This window comes from Bison bison, unplaced genomic scaffold (assembly GCF_000754665.1).
Source record: "Bison bison bison isolate TAMUID 2011002044 unplaced genomic scaffold, Bison_UMD1.0 scf7180017864093, whole genome shotgun sequence".
NCBI lineage: Eukaryota > Metazoa > Chordata > Mammalia > Artiodactyla > Bovidae > Bison > Bison bison.
This window is the reverse complement of record NW_011494665.1, coordinates 81,049-89,803: the sequence shown is the minus strand read 5'-3', so window position 1 is coordinate 89,803 and position 8,755 is coordinate 81,049.

Genomic DNA, 8,755 nt, shown 5'->3' with positions numbered 1-8,755 from the left:
TTCTTTTTTTTTTTTTTTCCCCTTTTTTCTTTCTTCTTCTGTTTTTTTTCTCTTTTTTTAAATTTTAATTTTTTAAAACTTATTATATTTTTTCTACATTTATTCCTTGTTTGCCTTTCCTACTCTTCTTTTCTCCTTGGAGTTAATCTTTAATGTATATAAATCTTCATCTACCACTATTTAGCTTTGTATATCTATTTCTTCTTTTCTTTCCTCTCAACATATTTGTTAGTTTTGTTTTCACTGCTTTATTCCCAACTTGGCACTTTGCTTTACTTTTGTTTTCCAGTTTGGGCTTTAGTTAGTTTTGTTATTAACTAGTAAATAAAAAATTTAATTTCCTTTGTTCGCTGAGTCAATCTACTGCACCTTATTTTTGTTAGACTGTTTTGACTTTGCTCATGGGTGTATATGTATATATTCCATTATTTTAATTATTATTTGCCTGATTTGTAACTGCCATTTGTCTGGGGTTCAACTTTGGTTTCTTTTTTTTTTTTTAATTTTTAATATAAATTTATTAATTTTAATTGGAGGTTAATTACTTTACAATATTGTATTGGTTTTGCGATACATCAACATGAATCCGCCACAGGTATACACATGTTCCCCATCCTGAACCCCCCTCCCTCCCCCCTCCCCGTACCATCCCTCTGGGTCGTCCCAGTGCACCAAAAGTCTACAAGCAATAAATGCTGGAGAGGGTGTGGAGAAAAGGGAACCCTCTTTCACCGTTGGTGGGAATGCAAACTAGTACAGCCACTATGGAGAACAATTTGGTTTCTTTTTTTTTGGATATTTGTTTTAATCTCACTTAATGCCATAGCAAACCACGTGTGGAATCTTTGTTCCTGACCAGAGATCAAGCCCTGAGACTTCAGAGTGGGAGCAGTGACTCAAAGACCCTAGACTACCAGAGAACTAACCCTAGGGAGTATCAAATAGTGAGAACTCTCACAAAGGAAACCACTTGAATACAAGACTGGGCATCATCCAACCACCAGTAGCACCCTGTGCAGAATGCCTCATCTAAACAAACAAAACAAAAATACAAGCCTGTCATCAGCAGACAGGATTATCACCTCCCTCAGCCTTGCCCATCAGAGGAAAAACAAACAAACAAACAAAAACTCAGCACATATTTCACTCTATATGAAGCTTATACAAGCCACTGGACCAACCTTAGGAGGGCACAAACCAAAAGGAAGAAATAATTCAACTTTGAAGACTGGGAAAAGGAGACCTCAAACACAATAAGTTAAAAAAAAATAATGAAAAGGCAGAGAAATACTACACAAATGAAGGAACAAACTAGAAAAACAGAAGTCCAAATAAATGAAGAGGAAATAAGAAAATTACCTGAAAAAGAATTCAGAATAATGTTAGTAAAGATGATCAAAAACCTTGAAAACAAAATGGAGAAAATGCAAGAATCAATTAACAAAGATCTAGAAGGATTAAAGGATAAATATACAGAGATAAACAATACAATTACTGAAATGAAAAATACTCTAGAAGCAATCAATAGCAGAATATCTGAAGCAGAAGAACGAATCAGTAAACTGGAAGATAAAATGATGGACATAACTTCTGAAGAGCAGAATAAAGTAAAAAGAATGAAAAGAACTGAAGACAGTCTCAGGGACCTCTGGGACCATATCAAATGTACCAACGTTTGAATTATAGGGGTCCTAGAAGAAGAGAAAAAGAAAGGGTATGAGAAAATTTTTGAGAGATTATAGTTGAAAATTTCCCCAACATGGAAAAGGAAATAGTCAATCAAGTCCAAGAGGCACAAACAGTCCCATACAGGATAAATCCAAGGAGAAACATGCCAAGATACATACTAATCAAACTAACAAAGACTAAACACAAGGAAAAAATATTAAAAGCAGCAAGGGAGAAGCAACAAGTAACATACAAAGGAAACCCCATATGCTTAACAGCTGATCTTTCAGCAGAAACTCTGCAGGCCAGAAGGGAATGGCAGGATATATTTAAAGTACTGAAAGGTAAAAATCTACAACCAAGATTACTGTACCTGGCAAGGATCTCGTTCAAAATTGATGGAGAAATAAAAAGCTTTTTAGACAAACAAAAGTTAACGGCTTTCAGTACCACCAAACCAGCTTTACAACAAAAGTTAAAGGGACTTACTTATATAGTCAAGAAAAATAACAGAAGAAACAAGATCTACAAAATCAACCCCAAACAATTAAGAAAATGGCAATAGGAACATATACATCAATAATTACTTTAAATGTAAATGGATTAAATGCTTCAACCAAAAGACACAGACTGACTGAATGTATACAAAAACAAGACCCATATATATGTTGTCTACAAGAAACCCATTTTAGATCTAAAGACACGTATAGACTGAAAGTGAGAGGATGGAAAAAATATATTCCATGCAAATGGGAAGCAAAAGAAAGCTGGAGTAGCAATCCTCATATCAGACAAAATAGACCTTAAAACAAAGAAGATTAGAAGAGACAAGGAGAGACACTACATAATGATCAAGGGATAAATACAAGAAGAAGACATAAAAATTGTAAATATCTATGCACCCAACATAGAAGCACCTCAATACATAATACAAACACTAACAGACATAAAAGGGGAAATTGAGAGTAACACAATAATACTAGGAGACTTTTAAACACCCCATTCACACCAATGGACAGATCATCAAAACAGAAAATTAATAAGGAAGTCTCAAATGATATATTAGATAAGATAGATCTCATTGAAATCTTCAGGACATTCCATCCAAATGCAGAAGAATACACCTTCTTCTCAAGTGCGCATGGAACATTCTCCAGGATAGACCACATCTTGGGTCACAAATTAAACCTCAGTAAATTTAAGAAAATTGAAACTGTATCAAGCATCTTCTCTGACTACAATGCTATGAAACTAGATATCAATTACAAGAAAAAAAACTGTAAGAAACACAAACACATGAAAATTAAACAACACGTTTCTAAATAACCAACAGGCTACTGAAGAAATCAAAAGTGAAATAAAAAAATTTCTAGAAACAAATGACAAGGAAAACATGACAACTCAAAACCTATGGGATGTAGCAAAAGCCGTTCTAAGAGGGAAGTTTATAGCAATACTATCCTACCTCAAGAAACAAGAAAAACATCGAATAGATAACCTAACTTTACACCTAAAACAACTCGAAAAAGAAGAACAAAAACCCCCCAAAATTAGTAGAAGGAAAGAAATCATAAATATCTGAGCAGAAATAAATGAAAAAGAAAGAAAATAGTGAAGAGGAATAAAACTAAAAGCTGGTTCTTTGAGAAGACAAACAAAATTGACAAACCTTTAGCCAGACTCATCAAGAAAAAAAGAGAGAAGAATCAAATAAACAAAATTAGAAGTGAAAAAGGAGAAGTTACAGTAGACAATGCAGAAATACAAAGGATTATAAGAGACTATTATGAACAGTTCAGTTCAGTCACTCAGTCATGTCCGACTCTTTGTGAGCCCATGGACAGCAGCATGCCAGGCCTTCCTGTCCATCATCAACTCTCGGAGTTTACCCAAACTTATATCCATTGAGTTGGTGATGCCATCCAACCATCTCATCCTCTGTCATCCCCTTCTTTTGCCTTCAATCTTTTCCAGCATCAGGGTCTTTTCAAATGAGTCACCTCTTCGCATCAGGTGGCCAAAGTATTGGAGTTTCTGCTTCAACATCAGTCCTTCCAATGAACACTCAGGACTGATATCCTTTAGGATGGACTGGTTGGATATCCTTGCAGTCCAGGGAACTCTCAAGAGTCTTCTCCAACATCACAATTCAAAAGCATCAATTCTTCAGCGCTCAGCTTTCTTTAGAGTCCAACTCTCACATCCATACATGACTACTGGAAAAACCATAGCCTTGACGAGACAGAACTTTGTTGGCAAAGTAATGTCTCTGCTTTTTAATATGCTGACTATTTTGGTCATAACTTTCCTTCCAAGGGGTAAGCATCTTTTCATTTCATGTCTGCAGTTATCATCTGCAGTGATTTTGGGGCCCCCCAAAATAAAGTCTGTCACCATTTCCATTGTTTTCCCATCTATTTGCCATGAAGTGATGGAGCCGGATGCCATGATCTTAGTTTTCTGAATGTTGAGCTTTAAGCCAACTTTTTCACTCTCCTCTTTCACTTTCATCAAGAGGCTCTTTAGTTTTTCTTTACTTTCTGCCATAAAGGTGGTGTCATCTGCATATCTGAGGTTATTGATATTTCTCCAATCTTGATTCCAGCTTGTGCTTCATCCAGCCCAGCATTTTTCATGATGTAATCTGCATATAAGTTAAATAAGCAGGGTGACAATACAAGCCTTGATGTACTCCTTTTCAAAACTATTTGGAACCAGTCTGTTGTTCCATGTCCAGTTCTAACTGTTGCTTCCTGATCTGCATACAGATTTCTCAAGAGGCAGGTCAACGACTATACGTCAATAAGATGGATAACTTGGAAGAAATGGACAGATTATTAGAAAAGCTCAATCTTCCAAGATTGAGCCAGAAAGAAATAAAAATTATGAACAACCCATTCACAAGCACTGAAATTGAAGCTGTGATCAAAAATCTCCCAAAAAACAAAAGCCCAGGACCAGATGGCTTCACAGAATTCTATCAAACATTTAGAGAAGAGCTAATGCCTATGCTTCTAAAACTCTTTAAAAAAATTGCAGAGCAAGGAACACTTCCAAACTCATTCTACGAGTCCACCATCACCCTGATACCAAAACCAGACAAGGACAACACAAGTAAAGAAAACTACAGGCCAATATCACTGGTGAACATGGTTACAAAACTCCTCAACAAAATTTTAGAAAGCAGAATTCAGCAACACATCAAAAAGCTCATACACCATGATCAAGTTGAGTTTATCCCAGGGATGCAAACATTCTTCAATATATGGAAATCAATCAATGTGATACACCATATTAACAAATGGAAAGATAAAAACCATATGATAATCTCAGTAGAGGCAGAAAAAGCCTTTACAAAATTTTGCACCCATTTATGATTAAAATTCTTCAAAAAATGGGCATAGAAGGAAACTACCTCAACATAGTAAAGGCCATATATGATAAGCCTATAGCAAACATTCTCAATGGTGAAAATCTGAAAGCATTCCTCCTAAGATCAGGAACAAGACAAGGGTGTCCACTTTTGCCACTATTATTCAACAGAGTTCTGGAAGTCCCAGCTACAGCAATAAGAGAAGAAAAAGAAATAAAAAGAATCCATATCAGAAAAGAAGTAAAGCTCTCACTGTTTGCAGATGACATGACACTGTACATAGAAAACCCTAAAGATAGTAATAGCAAATTACTAGAGCTAATCAGTGAATTTAGCAAAGTGGTAGGATACAAAATCAATACACAGAAATCATTTGCACTTCTACATACTACAATGAAAAATCAGAAAGAGAAATTAAGGAATCAATCCCATTCACCACTGCAACAAGAAGAATTAAACATGTAGGAATAAACTCACCTAAGGAGACAAAAGAACTGTACACAGAAGATTATAAGACACTGATGAAAGAAATCAAAGATAACATAAACAGATGAAGAGATATTCCATATTACTGGGTTGGAAGAATTAATACTGTGAAAATGACTATACTACCAAATGCAATCTACAGATTTAATGCGATCACTATCAAATTACCAAAGGCATTTTCCACAGAACTAGAACAAGAAATTTCACAATTCATATGGAAACACAAAAGACCCTGAACAGCCAAAACAGACTTGAGAAAGAAGAATGGAACTGGAGGAATCAAACTTCCTGACTCCAGGTTATATTACAAAGCTACAGTCATCAAGATAGTATGGTACTGGCACAAAAACAGAAATATAGACCAATGGAACAAGATAGAAAGCCCAGAAATAAACGAATGCACCTATGGGTACCTTATTTTTGACAAAAAAAAGCAAGAATATACAATGGGGCAAAGACAGTCTCTTCAATAAATGGTCCTGGGAAAACTGGACAGCTACATGTAAAAGAATGAAATTAGAACACTTCCTAACACCACACACAAAGAAACTCAAAATGGATTAAAGACCTAAATGTAAGACCAGAAACTATAAAACTCTTAGAGGAAAATAAAGGCAGAATGCTCAATGACATAAATCAAAGCAAGATCCTCTATGACCCACCTCCTAGAGTAACAGAAATAAAAACAAAAGTAAACAAGTGGGACCTGATTAAACTTAAAAGCTTTTGCACAGCAAAGGAAACTATAAGCAAGGTGAAAAGACAACCCTCAGAATGGGAGAAAATAATAGCAAATGAAACAACTGACAAAGGACTAATTTCCAAAATACACAAGTAGCACATACAACTCAATGCCAGAAAAGCAGACAACCCAATCAAAAAGTGTGAAAAAGACCTAAACAGACATTTCTCCAAAGAAAACATACAGATGGCTAACAAACACATGAAAAGATGCTCAACATTGCTCATTATTAGAGAAGTGCAAATCAAAACTACAATGAGATATCACCTCACACCAGTCAGAATGGCCATCCTCAAAATGTCTACAAACAATAAATGCTGGAGAGGGTGTGGAGAAAAGGAAACGCTCTTGCACTGTTGGTGGGAATGTAATTGATATAGCCACTAAGGAAGACAATATGGAGATTCCTTAAAAAACTAGGAATAAAACCACCATTTGACCCAGCGATCCCACTCTTAGGCATATATCCCGAAGAAACCAAAATGGAAAAAGACACATGTATCCCATTATTTGTTGCAACACTATTTACAATAACTAGAATATGGAAGCAACCTAGATGTCCATCGATAGATGAATGGATAAAGAAGTTGTGGTACATATATACAATGGAATATTACCCAGCCATAAAAAGGAATGCATTTGAGTCAGTTCTAATGAGGTGGACGAATCTAGAACCTATTATACAGAGTGAAATGAGTCAAAAAGAGAAAGATAAATATCGTATTCTAACACACATATATGGAATCTAGAAAAATAGTACTGAAGAATTTATTCACAGGGCAGCAAGATTGCTGGGAGAAATACCAATAACCTCAGATATGCAGATGACACCACCCTTATGGCAGAAAGTGAAGAGGAACTAAAAAGCCTATTGATGAAAGTGAAAGAGGAGAGTAAAAAAGTTGGCTTAAATAGAACTGCCTTATGATCCAGCAATCCCACTGCTGGGCATACACACTGAGGAAACCAGAAGGGAAAGAGACACATGTACCCCAGTGTTCATCGCAGCACTGTTTATAATAGCCAGGACATGGAAGCAACCTAGATGTCCATCAGCAGACGAATGGATAAGAAAGCTGTGGTACATATACACAATGGAGTATTACTCAGCCATTAAAAAGAATTCATTTGAATCAGTTCTAATGAGATGGATGAAACTGGAGCCTATTATACAGAGTGAAGTAAAGCCAGAAAGAAAAACACCAATACAGTATATTAACACATATATATGGAATTTAGGAAGATGGTAACAATAACCCTGTATACGACACAGCAAAAGAGACACTGATGTATAGAACAGTCTTATGGACTCTGTGGGAGAGGGAGAGGGTGGGAAGATTTGGGAGAATGGCATTGAAACATGTATACTATCATGTATGAAATGAGTCGCCAGTCCAGGTTCGATGCACGATACTGGATGCTTGGGGCTGGTGCACTGGGATGACCCAGAGGGATGGTATGGGGAGGGAGGAGGAGGGAGGGTTCAGGATGGGGAACACATGTATACCTGTGGTGGATTCATTTTGATACTTGACAAAACCAATACAATATTGTAAAGTTTAAAAATAAAATAAAATTTATATAAAAAAAATTGGCTTAAAGCTCAACATTCAGAAAACGAAGATCATGGCATCTGGTCCCATCACTTCATGGGAAATACATGGGGAAACAGTGGAAACAGTGTCAGACTTTATCTTTTTGGGTCCAAAATCACTGCAGATGGTGACTGCAGCCATGAAATTAAAAGACGCTTACTCCTTGGAAGGAAAGTTATGACCAACCTAGATAGCATATTCAAAAGCAGAGACATGACTTTGCCAACAAAGGTTCATCTAGTCAAGGCTATGGTTTTTCTAGTGGTCATGTATGGATGCGAGAGTTGGACTACGAAGAAAGCTGAGCACCAAAGAATTGATGCTTTTGAACTGTGGTGTTGGAGAAGACTCCTGAGAGTCCCTTGGACTACAAGGAGATCCAACCAGTCCATTCTAAAGGATATAGGTCCTGGGTGTTCCTTGGAAGGAATGATGCTAAAGTTGAAACTCCAGTACTTTGGCCACCTTTTGCGAAGAGTTGACTCATTGGAAAAGACTCTGATGCTGGGAGGAGAAGGGGACGACAGAGGATGAGATGGCTGGATGGCATCACCGACTCGATGGACGTGAGTTTGAGTGAACTCCGGGAGTTGGTGATGGACAGGGAGGCCTGGCGTGCTGCTATTCATGGGGTTGCAAAGAGTCGGACGTGACTGAGTGACTGAACGGAACTGAACTGACTGAATGGAGAAATAAACATGGAGAACAGACTTATGGACTTGGGGAGAGGGTGAGATGTATGGAAAGAGTAACATGGAAACTTACATTACCATATGTAAAATAGGTAGCCAACAGGAATTTGCTGTATGGCTCAGGAAACTCAAACAGGGGCTCTGTATCAACCTAGAGGGGTGGGGTGGGGAGGGAGATGGGAGGGACGTTCAGAGGGAG